Genomic DNA, 15,748 nt, shown 5'->3' on the forward strand with positions numbered 1-15,748 from the left:
ACCCACAAGATGGAGCCATCGAGAGCACCTATTGAGGCCCATGCCTCAGCTACCTTATTTGTAACTTCCTTTTAGCGTTATTTTTGGCTTTTTTAAGCAATATTATCACTTTCTCTTCTTCACCAAATTGCAACCCACCAATTTCTAACCCAACACCCATTTCTTTCTTTCTTTTAATACACCATTGTTTTTCCCAATCTCACATAACTTCTACTGTTTCTTTTTTCCATTACATCTAATTCCAATCACATAGTCCATGCTCATCACTTTGGTTGGTAATGTTAATAGTTTGTCAAGTTTTTGAGTTTTGGTATAGTTCCATTCAATTCAATTTTATGAACATGAGATGACTTAAAAGTTAATTGCTCAATCCATGCTCTAATCTACGTTTCATACGAAATAGTAACTATGAAGTTTTCTCCTTCACTTTCCATTTCTAACCAAGTTTTAATGGTTGATGAGTTGGAATCATAGTTTTGTGAAATGGGTCATTGTTAGAATTTGAGAAGTTTGTTTTAAATACTTCTAAAACTTTTAGAATTCTTCATGTCTTCATTTTGGATTTATTTTATAAATCAAAATGCTTTTGAGCTAGAGAGAGGAGGGATGCAGGAGTGTGCAAGGTGAAAGAGAGAGTGTGAGAGAGTTTCTTGAAAGTGAAACTCTTACCATTTTACTTAGTCCCATATTCAAAGCATATGCCCATCAAAAAATATTGACCCATATATATGTAGCTGTTCTTAGGTAAAAGTTATGAGTTGGGTGTCTAAGTTGCTGTGCTGACTAAGTTTAGAAGTCAACATTTATGGGCAGTCAAAAAGAGAAAAATTTAATAATGTGAAATAAGATTAATCTCGGTTCGGTTTGGTTTATAACGGTTAACCGAGCTATGAAACCGAAAACCGTACAAAAATAGTCGGTTCTTAGTATTGAGAACTGAAAACCGAACCGGTTATATTAGAAACCAAAAAAACCGGCCAGTTCGATCCGATTCGGTTTGGTTTTTCGGTTTTCGGTTATTTGTGGACAGCCCTAGTACCTGTAATACCACCACCAACAGTCCACAAGAACTCGGTCATACCCGTATTAAATAAATCAATTTTGATGTTCATCCCAAATATACCAACCACTACAATAAACCCACTCACCACGAGGGTCGCCGCGGTCAACACCGCGGTCAACACTACCCCCATCTGCAAGAGGTGGTTTTGTTTATCGTCCAGCATGATGTTGATATAGTCCTCGGTGTCATCGACATATTCTCTTAACTTTTCACCATAAGAAAAAAATATACATATATTAAAAAAAAAAATAGATGAATTGTTTTTTATATTTAGAAAAGACTTGCGATGCAATTTGTATCGGGCTTGTCCACTACTACCTTGTGTCCTTATATGATCTCTTTTGGATATTGGAAAAAAAATAATTAAAAAAATAATAATAAGTCAATAACATAATAATAAGTCAATAACTGTAAGAAAACCACTTGGATCATTTTCGTATTAGGTTATGGATTCTAGAAGTATAAAACAGCTTTTGCACTTGATGATATTTTAACTAACATTTGACATAAACATGATTTAAAAACATAGTGTGATTGGATTATTTTAAGGGAGGGGTTTTAGGGACATTTTATCTTAACACGTAAATAAATTCAAAATTGTTAGGGTATTTATAAGTTTTGAATTAGACTAATTTTTTGTAGATATGATATCCTAATTAATCAAAAAAATAAAAAAATTCCAAACTTGTCAAATGTAGTTAACAATTTATAAAATTTGGCTAATTGTAAACCGTTCATTTTCACCATTTTTTATACTATATATTTGTCAACTTTAGAAATTTTTTTTTTTTTTTATTATTTGTGACAGTGTTTAGAATAGTTAGGAAATCATATCTACAAAAAATTATCCTAATCCAAAACTTATAAATGCCCTAACAATTTTGAGTTTGTTTACATATTAAAATAAGATATATCCCTATAACCCCTCCCTTATTTTAAAGTAAAGCATACACTACTTTGACTTTGTTTTTTAACATTCTTTTCACGTATTAAGTTAACAATTACCTGCATATCTACTATGTGTATCAAATTGTCAACGGGCTGCATAATTAGATATGGAACCACAAAACACATACGGATATACCATGTCAGGCACACCAAAAAGATTTCATGGGCAGACCACTAAATTGTTGTTAACCATCCATACAACAAGGGTCCACTATGGGGCAAGACAAAAGTTTGTGAGAATGTAAAACAACACTACCAAAACTCCAAAAGTATTTATCCAGAGATGCGATTTAAGAAGAAAACACGATAAACAGGGAGACAACCTGCATCAACGCAGTTTTTATAGATACACCATATTCAATATAAAATTCATGCGAAGGTGAGTGACATACTGTGGATCTCTCAGTTTCTTGAACCCATCAGTAACCTTTTTGTTCTTTGAGTTATTCTTCTTCTTCTCCTTCTTTTCCTCTTCCTTCTTCATCTCTTTTTTACAAACCTTCATTACATGCTCAGTACACATCTCCATTGTTTGAAAAACCTTCTTGCAACCATCGTTTGTACACGGGATCTCGATCTTTGTAGATCTTTTCTTGCCTGGACACAAAAAATGAAAAGATTAATTAGAAAAAAAAATATGAATTTGAAAAAAAATATGAATTAGAATAAAAAATAAAAAAAAATACCAGTAGCCATAACAAACAGGTTTCAAAATCACTATCAACAAACTACTGAAAAGGAACATAAACTCAAAAATGAAGTTAATTAAAAACAGGGTCACAAGTCATGTTAATCTTGCTCATAACAATGAAGTCGTGTGTTCTTTCCAGTTAATTCAATATTTAAATTGACTCTTTACCAAAAAAAAAATAAATATTTAAATTTTACTAAATAATATAAAAATAGTGTCAGAAATAAATAATAACAACGACAAAAAAAAAAAAAAAAAAAAAAAAAAAAAAAAAAACTTTTCCACTTTAATTCAAGGCCAGAAAAAAAAAATGTCACTTTTTTTTTTCCAAATTATTAAAATAACATTCTTACTTAAGTTATTAAGATAACATTTTCATTCCCGGTAGAAAAAGAAGTACACCTCTTTCTATTCTATTCCACGAAGCATTGTGGAGCCTAATTAGTCACACAAAAATTAATTCTGAAAACCAAAACTAACCTCATTATTATTTTGTTTTGTAATAATAATAATAATAATAATAATAATAATAATAATAATAATACATGAATAAAAAACCTGCTATCAGAGAAGAAAGTAAGATAGCTATTTTTGGCAGCATTTGAGACAATAACTTCATAATAACAAATTAACAATATAAAAGTACAACCACTAGTTCAAAGGTTCTATAAAAACATGTTTAGACATTTTATACATAAAATCACAAGCTCCCGTCCTGAACTCACTGGATACTGGCAACCTATCTCACACGTTATTGGACATTTTGGACATAAAGGTATAATTGTAGAACCTAGTACCAACAATTTGTTTGATGTCTACTGTTAGTCGCCTACAATGGTGGAGTCAGGGGGCAGGGTATGCGGCGGCTCACCCTGGATTTTGGACAAAAAAATTTAGTCATGGTAAAATTGTAAATTTCCCTTTCCTTAAGGGCTTGAACATATCAATTAGTCTTTGAGTTGTCAATTTTATCTATCTATCTAACAAAACAGAACGGTGTGGGGGGGCCGAAGGGCCCCATCCGGCGGCTATAAATCTTCTTCACAAAATATAACATGACGAACCCAAGTGATTTAGGAGTTTGTGCAATTTTGTTAAATCAAATCAGTGTCCATATGATCTATCTAAAAATCACTCAAAAGTCAACAATTGCGGTTGGGCTTATAAACACCTAGCCTATAAACTGTTGGGCTTCCACATTTAACATTGTACTACATATATAGCTGACCCAATTAATGCTATTGGGTTTATAGATAATGACCAATTAGACTGGTAAAGGAGATAGTGCCGAAGGCGCGTCGATTTCATCCATGTCGTACGGCACGGGCATATCCTAGTAAAAAATAAAATAGAATAATTGTATTTAGTTATATTTGCTAGACTTTGTTAGTTAGTTTGACTTGCATCTGAAAAACACAAGCCCACATTGGTATTGGACTATTTGTAGTTTGGTACACGCACACGTACTTCATCTGAAAATATGGTCTTGTTGCTGTTATCATATGTTTTGCAGAGTGCATACTCTTCTAACCATTAATCCATATAGCATTTGACAAAAAAAAAACAAATAATAAGACAATTAGATGCACTTTATCCATAGTTCGGGGTTTAAGAATTTTTGGAATTTCGACAAATCTAAAAACCAAAATTCATCAAATTTCTTATATTTGGAATTTCAATTGATTTCAGAATAATCAATATTTCAACTATATATTTAGAATTATGGTTTTTTGAAAAACTGAAATATTAGATGGAACTCTGAAGTCGTTCGGAATCACGAACACTTAACTTATCTATATAAAAAAAAAAAAAATTAGTTGACAAAACAAATAACATAATATTATGGTTTTTCAGATATTGAAAAATTAAAATAAAGTGTGAAAAATATAAATTCTGATTTTTTCTCAGAAAATGTTGGAATAACGGGCGGATTTTTGGTGTTTGAAGTTTTCCTAATTCCGTAATCTTGAACTATGCGTATACCGTGCCTTCAATATGAAATCTAGCTTCTCACATATCTTTATGCTAAAAAGAGTATATCACTAATTACGCAGCTACGAAATTTGATACAACTGTAACACATCTACCTGTGTGCAAATAAGTAGCCACTCAAGCAAATAAGTGCAAATTCTACGTGGGAGGGGAACTCCATGTTAGGAATATACAACTTAATTGTACTTACTCTTTACCAATTACCAAACTATACAAACCTTTTGTCTTGTAAGTGTCTTGTACTTCTTAATTAAAATCGAACCTAGTGTAGATACACTATGTCCTTAAGACAGATTTTCCCCCCTCCGGTGCTTGAAGGTTGATGGGAAACTATCTCCCAAGATAGAGCGGATTTCCTTATAGAAAAGCTAGCACTTCAATTCTATAAACTCAAATAACACAACATAGTATTTGACTAAGAACAGAGGGAGAAGAGAAAGATCAGAACTCTGTGTGATCTGGTGTATCTTTCTCTCCAAATTCATCCACTATTTATAGGTGAGTGGTGCCTTTTCGAAACAACACAGTGACTCTTGGGAAAAAGTAAGCAACTCTTTGAAAAGTCACATGTTTCGAAAGGACACACCATTTCGGCATATAGCACTGTTTCGAACCAGTGCCTATTTCGAAAGGTTGCACCTTTTCGGCATGATACACTGTTTCAAACCAGTGCACATTTCGAAAGGTCGCACCTTTTCGGCATAATGCACTGTTTCAAACAAATGCATCATTTTGAAAAGGTTTTTCTCACATTACGTACTGTTTCAAGAAAAAACCCATTTCATCTTAAGTGGGGTAACTTGGGAGACAAACTACTCATTCATATTTAAATGGATTTGAGCAAATCATTTTTCTAACAATCCCCCACATGAATGAAAATTTGGCTTCTTCTATCATAAACATCGGATTTCTGTTCTTTTACAAATGAAAAGATACCGCATCAGGTCAAGTAGCATGGGAGGCCTTGAACTTGCCTTAGTGAAAGACGATCGGATTTAATTGGACGATCGATGGACTTCATTAATGTCCTTGACTGTCGCCGTTTGTATAAACCTAGACAATCATCTTCACGCAGCACCGCCTCGAATCTTGTTGGTTCTCACGTTTGTGTTCATTTTGGCCTTGAACACTTCTTGGTTTCGATAGTGCTTTTGAGACATTTGTCTTTAAAATTCTCATAGAAGCGCCCCACCGCACTAACATAGGTGATTTCTATAAAGAGTATCCCGCAATACTCCACTTGGATAACATAACTTTCCAAGATATAGTAAATCATTAAAAGCTTGACTTATCCCGGTTCTCCATGGCGGATATGCAGCATCTTATATATAGGAATGGGTTAGAGTATAATATTACTCTCCGGTGCTAAGCGAGTCACTAACATAATTCAGTTGGCCCATTGAACCTAGATCTTGGGATCTCCAAATAACTAGGTTGGTTTTTCCATTATGATGACTCTTGGTTGATTATCTCAAAAGCTTTAAGCCCATTCCCTTGATAATCTTTCTACTTGCTCTCTTGTTAAACCTTTTGTAAAGCGGATCCGCGAATGTTATCTTTGACCTTACATAGTCGATTGAGATAACTCCATTTGAAACAATTGTCTAATCGGTATTATGTCTACGGCGATATGTCGAGACTTCCCGTTATACATGCTACTCTCATTAACTCTACCAATAGCCAGATTGGTCATCACAATGTATACACAACTTCTTGGCGACGTGTTTAGCCCATTTTGGAATATCCTCTAAGAAATTTGAAGCCACTCTGCTTCTTCTCGGCCTTTCTGTCCAATGCTATGAATTCTGATTCCATAGTGGACCTCGCTATGCGTTTGTTTTGAGGATTTCCAAGAAACAAATTGCACCTCCAAGTGTAAAACATATCCACTTGTGGACTTTGAGTCTTTAGTGTCGGATATCCAATTAGCATCGCAGCATCTTTCTGGGCGAACGGCGGATATCTTGTATAGTGCAAAACCAAAATTCTGAGTATACTTTAAGTATCCCAAAAACTCTCAATATGGCGGTCCAATGATCTCTCGCCAGGGATTACTCGTATATCGACTTAGCTTGCTCACGAGTATGCTATGTCGCCTTGTACAGATTCATGACATACATTAAACTACCAAGTATCACGAGAGTATTCTAGTTGAGATATGCTATCTCCGATATTTTTGGCTAAATGAAGATTTACGTCAATTGGTGACCTTTTTGTGTGATGTTATATTTCTTGAACTTGTCAAGAATCGCCTCAATGTAATGAGATTGTGATAGAACAAGTCCATCCTCCATCCTAGAGATCTTAATTCCTAGGATAACATCAGCGACACCTAAATCTTTCATGCCAAACTTACTAGACAACATTTGTTTGGTAGATTTTATGACATCCATATTACTACCCAAAATTAGCATATCGTCTATATAGAGACAAACAATGACACATCCCTTTTGAGTGCTTTTGACATAGACACACTTGTCACACTCGTTTATTTTGAAACCGTTTGACAACATTGCATTGTCAAATTTCTCATGCCATTTCTAACAACATGAAAGATTCAACAATCTTGTCCATCCTCCATCCTAGAGATCTTAATTCCTAGGATAACATCAGCGACACCTAAATCTTTCATGCCAAACTTACTAGACAACATTTGTTTGGTAGATTTTATGACATCCATATTACTACCCAAAATTAGCATATCGTCTATATAGAGACAAACAATGACACATCCCTTTTGAGTGCTTTTGACATAGACACACTTGTCACACTCGTTTATTTTGAAACCGTTTGACAACATTGCATTGTCAAATTTCTCATGCCATTGTTTAGGTGCTTGCTTTAATCCATATAAAGATTTAACAAGCTTGCAAACTTTCCTTTCTTGTCGGGGAGCAATAAACCGCTTTCGGTTGTTCCATGTATATTTCTTCATCTAACTCACCATTTCAAGAATGCCGTCTTTACATCCATTTGATGTATATCAAATCTATGTATTGATGCTATTGCTATTAGCATCCTTATGGAAGTTATTCTTGTGGCGGAGAGTAAGTGTCAAAATAATCCAATCCTTCCTTTTGTCAAAAGCTTTGACCACAAGTCTAGCTTTATACTTGTCGATTGATCCATCATCTTAAATTTCTTTGTGAATATCCACTTATATCCCAAAGTCTTGGAACACAGTGGTAAAATCTACCAATTCCCATGTATGATTTTGCATTATGGATTCAATCTCGCTATTTATTGCTTCTTTCCAATAAGTAGCTTCGGAGATGACATTGCCTCCTTGAGCGTTTGAGGATTATTTTCCAACAAGTATGTTAGAAAATCAGGTCCAAAAGACGTTGGCGTCCTTGACCTTTTTGCTTTCGTCTAGGTTCCTCCTCAATTTAAGCTTTGTGTAGGATGGTTACTAGTTGTAGCATCTAAAGTTCTCTTTGTTGAACTTGACTCTATACACATGTTATCTGGAACGTCTTTTCAAAGAATGAAGCATTCCTTGACTCTATAATTGTATTAACATGTATATCTTGAATCTCGATTTATGAACCCGAAAACGATATGCACTACTATTGTTTGCATATCCAATGAATACACAATCAATAGTCTTGGGTCCTATCTTCACCTTCTTAGGTTTAGGGACTTCCACTTTAGCAAGACACCCCCACACTTTTAAGAATTAAGTAGGAAGTCCACATGACCTTTCCACAATTAGGTATGGTGTTTTAAAGCGTCTTCTTGTTAGGAATCTTGTTGAGAATGTAATTGGCGAAAGCAAAGCTTCCCCCAAAATTTTGGGGTAAACCGAACTTAACAACATAGCATTCATCATCTCTTTTAGAGTTCGGTTTTCGTTCCATGAATACCGTTTGATTGAAAATTGAATAAGGAGCCGTAGTTTGATGAATGATTCCATGTTGAGCGATGAAACCTTCAAAAGGTGATTCATATTCACCTCCTCTATCACCCTTATAGCGCTTAATCTTTTTGCTTAGTTGATTTTCAACTTCATTTTTATAGTGTTTGAACACTTCAATTGCCTCATCTTTACTTCTCGACAAGTAAACATAACTATATCTAGTGCTATCGTCAATAAAAGTAATGAAATACTTTTACCACCTCTAGTCCAAGACGCATTCTTAAGATCACATATATCGTATTGTGTATTAAGTCTAGAGGTTCGATGCTTCTTTCAATAGAATGAAAGGATGATCCGTCAACTTGGATTCTACACAAGTTTCACATTTATGGTATGGTTCTATTTTTAATTTTGGTATATAGTCCAAATTAATTAATCTACATAAAGTATCATAATTAACATGTCCTAATCTACCATGTCATACATGTGAAGACTCAATCAAGTAAACGAAGATTCAATTTTATTGGCTTTTTGGCTGATAGTAAAACAAGACATCCTAAAGAGCCCATCCCGAAGATAGCCCTTTCCCACGAATACATCATTCTTAGTTAGTATAAATTTATCGAAACAAAGACTAACTTAAAGCCATTCTTGCTCAAGAAATGACCCCGAAAACCAAGTTCTTGCGAATGTCGGGCACATAGAGCACCTCATTCGAGAGTTAGTTCCTTTCCGTCAGTCAACCTCATCACCACCTTTCCTTTGCCTTCAACCTTGGGCGTAGAAGAGTTTCCCATAAAGAGTTGTTCTTCCTTTTCCACAAAGATGATAAGTGGTGAACATCGACTTGTTGGAGCATATGTGGCGAAGTAGCACCGGTATCCACCCACCATTCCCTTTCATTTCCAATCATGAGACATTCGAAACCACGGAGATAGGTTCATGTCATTAACATTGTTAAAAGCGTGTCCATTGTCACATTGGCTTGATCTTTTTGCTTCTTATACTTCTTTGGCTTGCGACATTCACTTGCCTTATGTCCGGCCTTCCCACAATCAGAAGCGCTTTGCCCTTGAACTTAGTAGGTGTACTACTCTCTTCACGCTTGAGCTTTGTCTTGGTGCTTCCTCTTTCCGCAAGACTTGATCCTTCCACAACATTGGCCTTTGCCACCATGGGATCCTTGCCGCCCTTCTTCTCGGATAGGCGGTTATCTTCCTCATCCTTAGGCGGACAATCGGTTCTTCAAGATTCATATCTTTGCGTTTATGCTTAAGATAGTTCTTAAAATCCTTCCAAGATGGTGGTAATTTCTCAATCATAGCAGCCACTTGAAAGATTCTCCTAGGGTCATTCCTTCAAAGAATGACATCATGGAGGATTACTTGAAGTTCTTGGACTTGGCTTATGGCGGTCTTACTATCCGTCCGTCATTTTGAAATCAAGAAATCGCCAACTATGAATTTCTTCATGCCAAAGATCTTCACTCTTGTATTTCTTGTCCAATGAATCCCAAAGTTCCTTAGCGAGTCTTGAACACACTATACACAATGTATAATGAGTCGGCCAACCCACTAAGGGGCGTAATTTCTACACAAGAAAATCGGCATGAAACCAAGCATCCTTGGCTAAAACCTTCTTCTCCTTGTCGGTTTCATCGGCTTACATCGGAGCCTTATCCCATGTAGAAACCTTGCCAAGTTTAGGGTGGTCGGATAGAAGAGCATCTTTTGTTGCCCGGTAACGAAATCGGTTCCATTGAACTTTTCGAGGCTTCTCCCCATGAGGAACATAATGGGGAGAATGATGCAATGCCGGGACTAACGGTGGTGTTGCCATTCTCGAAATACAACTACACTTTGTTATTCCTTTAAACCAAAAAAAAGAAAAAGAACGAAACAAATTACGTTGGGTAAAGAAGAAGAAAAAGAAATCATCTTTAAGTTGTTAGGAATATACAACTTAATTGTACTTACTCTTTACCAATTACCAAACTATACAAACCTTTTGTCTTGTAAGTGTCTTGTACTTTTAATTAAATCCGAGCCTAGTGTAGATACACTATGTCCTTAAGATGATTTTCCCCTCCGCGGTGCTTGAAGGTTGATGGGAAACTATCTCCCAAGATAGAGCGGATTTCCTTCTATAGAAAGCTAAGACTTCAATTATATGCTTCAAATAAACAACATAGTATTTGACTAGAGCGGAGGAGAAAGATCGAACTCTGCGTGTGATCCGTGTCTTCTTCTCTCCAAATTCATCCACTATTTATAGGTGAGTGGTGCATTTTCAAACAACACAAATACTCTTTGGGAAAAAGTAAGCAACTCTTTGAAAAGTTACATGTTTCAAAGGACACACCATTTCGATATATAGATTTTTTGAACCGGTGCCTATTTCGAAAGGTTTGCACCTTTTCGGCATGATGACTGACTGTTTTAAACCAAATAAGACATTTCGAAAGGTCGCGACCTTTTTTTCGATAATGCTTATTTGTTTGAAACAAATCATCGTTTGAAAAGGTTTTTCACATTCGTCTTGTTTTAAAAACCCATTTCATCTTAAGTGGGGTAACTTGGGAGACAAACTACTCATTCATATTTAAATGGATTTGAGCAAATCATTTTTCTAACAATCTTGTCCAACGAATCCCAAAGTTCCTTAATTCCTCCTCCATCCTCCATTCCTAGAGATCTCATGAAAGACGTTAGCGGAAAAGATTGTAATGTGGCAGAAAATTTTATCACCATAAATACTGAATCTGACGCATGGAATTGGTACAAATATCAAGTATGTCATATGTGAATTGGATTTCTTTGATAGCGCCAAAAATGGTATTTGCATAACCACATGGCAGTTTCTTCTCGTTGGTTAAAGTGGGTTCGTTAATTAATTTACGTTACAATTATGAAAAGTTGCGAACAGGTACATTTCTTTTCCAAACCCGTTATGTTAGCAGTTATTGCTGTTGTGAATAAGACGGTTTAAGGTACAAATTTGGAGAGTCTAATGTCCTAACCGCTAGACTTACTTAATGGATGACATGTGTCAGAAAGTACGAAATGCACATGCTAAACTAATGATTCAACTTTAAAGGTTTTGTACTTATTACTCTATTAGAGAATTGTTATGTTCTCCACGTGACTTTCAAAGCAAATTGTTTCTACACAGTAAAAGACAGAAGTAGACAATCGTTTCTAATTAAATTCTCGAGGTTTTGAATTATCGACTTTTACCAGTTGGTAATAACCAGCAAGAGACAAGGATATGTCATTACCATTAGACCATGGGACCACACCTGTTGGCAAGTACGATTTAAAACTTTTACGGGGCAATTGTGAATACGACAGTTAACTGTTTTGGCGGTGAAACCAGTAAATTGGTTTGTACAGGAAACAAAACATTCTTTAGAGGCTGCATTTCGAGAAGATTGTTTCAAATGGTCTTTGTCTTTTACTGAGAACGGTAAATTGTTTTCAATTTTGAACCTTCTGAAAAGGACATCTCATGCATTGTTGGTCTGTTACTGAAAAGGTACTTTCAACACCAATTCTTTCTCAAACAGTAGCAAGTTCACATATTATTTTGTGAGTGAATTTTTTATTTCAGAATTTGTTTCTGTTTTAAAGAATAACAAGGTGTGTTTCTATTTCAGAATAGAAATGACAACACCACCAGGTTCTCCTATTAATGTTATTCCTATTTCATTTGCTTTACCTACTAGTTCGTTGAATGGTATGAATATTTTGGTCCCCGATGATGACCTTATGTTCGTAGAAGTGGAACTCAACAACTACGGGTGTCTACTAGCAATGGTAGATACTGGTTCAACTCATAATGTTAATCTCTCGAAGTATGTATCCGGTATTATTGGATTGAAACTTCGCCCGAGAATGTACAGCTCTATGAGAGGCTTGAACCAAGCAGTTTAACCGGTGAAAGGACTCGCTTTGGAAGTTGACATTAAGATGCAATAACCGGCAAGGAAGGAAAGGTGGACCGATGGTAGCTCGCTTAGACCATTTTCAAGTCATTCTTGGAATGGACTTCTTGAAAGCCAACAAGGTGGTGGTAATGCCACACTTGGAGGGAATTATGATCCAAGATTCCTAGAATCCTTGCTTTATTCCGGATGTTAGGAATGGTACGGTGCTAAAAGGGTTCTAAAAAATATTTTATTATTTGTAAGATGTATGTGTTTTTACTATCAAGGGCAAAAGTGCCAATAAAGAAGATTGTTTAAGATATTGTTTCGTAAAGCATACTTATAAGCAAAATTGAGGTCTTAGAAGTGTTTTATATGAATGATATGTGACATTCTTTAACAAGACGCGTCTCACTTGCTAAACATATATCTAAATGGTTTTCCAATTTATTGACTTTGTCAGAGAAATTGGTAAAATGTGGGGATTATGAATCTCCTTGAATTAATCAATTCAAAATTGGAAATTTGTTGAAGCATTACTCAAAAGACATCAAATGTGGTGTTTTACTCTGGAGAGATGCATAAATCTCTTGAAATCCTCAAAACAAACGTCGCGATAGTGAGGTCCACTATGGAATCGAGAATTCATAGCATTGGACAATGAGAATTTTGGAGAAAAGCAGAGTGGCCGGAATTTCTTAGAGGATATTCTAAAGAATCCACTGTTGCGCAGGTTATTAATACCTGCTGTGGCCCGGCCTAATCTGCTATTGGTAGAGCCGAGTAGCATGTATAAACGGAAGTCTCGACATATCGTCCGTAGACATAATACCGGATTAGGCAATTGCTCTCAAATGGAGTTATCTCAATCGACTATGTAAGGTCAAAGATAACATTGGATCCGCTTACAAAAGGTTTAACAAGAGAGCAAGTAGAAAGATTATCAAGGGAATGGGCTTAAAGCCTTTGAGATAATCAACCAAGAGTCATCATAATGGAAAAACCAACCTAGTTATTTGGAGATCCCAAGATCTAGGTTCAATGGGCCAATCAATTATGTTTGTGACTCGGTTAGCCTTTGGAGAGTAATATTATACTCTAACCCATTCCTATATAAGGCGGTCATATCCGGCCATGGTAACCGGGATAAGTCAAGCTTTTAATGATTTACTATATCTTGGAAAGTTATGTTATCCAAGTGGAGTATTGCGGGATGATACTCTTTATAGAAATCACCTATGTTAGTCGCGAAGTGGGGCGCCTATGAGAATTTTAAAGGCAAATGTCTCAAAAGCACTATCTCAAACCAAGAAGTGTTCAAGGCCAAAATGAACACAAACGCGTGAGAACCAACAAGATTCGAGAAGGTATGCTCGTGAAGATGATTGTCTAGGTTTATACAAACGGTGGACAGCTTCAAGGACATTAATAGAAGTCCACGATCGTCAATTAAAAACCGATCGTCTTCACTAAGGCAAGTTCAAGGCCTCCCATGCTACTTGACGATCGCGTATCTTTTCATTTGTAAAAGAACAATCCAATGTTTATGATAAAAGAAGCCAAATTTTCATTCATGTGGGGATTGTTAGAAAAATGATTTGCTCAAATCCATTTAAATATGAATGAGTAGTTTGTCTCCCAAGTTACACCACTTAAGATGAAATGGGTTTTATCTTGAAACAAGACGTAAAGTGAGCAAAACCTTTTGAAATGGTGCACTAGTTCAAACGATTCATCATCTTAAAAGGTGCGACTTTTCGAAATGTGCCGGTTCCTCAAACAAGTCATCATCCGAAAAAGGTGTGACCTTTTCAAATAGGCATCGGTTCGAAACGATTAGTTTTATGCCGAAATGGTGTGTTTTTTCAAACATGTGACTTTTCAAAGAGTTGCTTACTTTTTCCCAAGAGTCACGTGTTCTTTCAAGAGGCACCATTCACCTATAAATAGTGGATGAATTTGGAGAGAAAAAGACACCGGATCACACAGTAGTTCCTCTTTCTCTTCTCCCTCTTTCTTAGTCAAATACTATGTTGTGGTTCACCGAAGTCTATAGAATTGAAGTGCTAGCTTTCTATAGAAGGAAATCCGTTCTATCTTGGGAGATAGTTTCCCATCAACCTTCAAGCACCGTGAGGGGAAAATCATCTTAAGGACATAGTGAATTTTCACTAGGCTTCGGATTTAATCATTGGTAAATTAAGTTCATTAGTTGAACTAAAAGGTTTGTTTGTTTGTTGATATTAAAGGTTTGTTCATATCAATTTGATTTTCTTGTTTACTTAACAATAAGTATATTTTTGGAATAAGTTTCCTACAATTACCACATTCTGAAGACATGTTCTTAACGGCTGGATATCTTGTATAGTGCAAACCAAAATTCTGAGTATACTTTAAGTATCCCAAAACTCTCAATATGGCAGTCCAATGATCTCTGCCAGGATTACTCGTATATCGACTTAGTTTGCTCACAGAGTATGCTATGTCAGGCCTTGTACAGTTCATGACATACATTAAACTACCAAGTATACGAGAGTATTCTAGTTGAGATATGCTATCTCCGATTTTTTGGCTAAATGAAGATTTACGTCAACCGGTGACCTTTTTGTGTGATGTTATATTTCTTGAACTTGTCAAGAATCGCCTCAATGTAATGAGATTGTGATAGAACAAGTCCATCCTCCATCCTAGAGATCTTAATTCCTGTGATAACATCAAATACACCTAAATCTTTCATGTCAAACTTACTAGACAACATTTGTTTGGTAGATTTTATGACATCCATATTACTACCCAAAATTAGCATATCGCCTACATATAGAGACAAACAATGACACATCCCTTTTGAGTGCTTTTGACATGACACACTTGTCACACTCGTTTATTTTGAAACCGTTTGACAACATTGCATTGTCAAATTTCTCATGCCATTGTTTTTAGGTGCTTGCTTTAATCCATATAAAGATTTAACAAGCTTGCAAACTTTCCTTTCTTGTCCAGAGCAATAAACCCTTCGGGGTTGTTCCATGTATATTTCTTCATCTAACTCACCATTCAAGAATGCCGCCTTTTTACATCCATTTGATGTATCTCAAATCCATGTATTGATGCTATTGCTATTAGCATTCTTATGGAAGTTATTCTTGTAACCTGGAGAGTAAGTGTCAAAATAATCCAATCCTTCCTTTTGTTTAAAGCCTTTGACCACAAGTATAGCTTTATACTTGTCGATTGATCCATCAGTCTTAAATTTCTTTGTGAATATCCACT

This window comes from Coptis chinensis, chromosome 2, assembly GCF_015680905.1.
Source record: "Coptis chinensis isolate HL-2020 chromosome 2, ASM1568090v1, whole genome shotgun sequence".
Lineage (NCBI taxonomy): Eukaryota > Viridiplantae > Streptophyta > Magnoliopsida > Ranunculales > Ranunculaceae > Coptis > Coptis chinensis.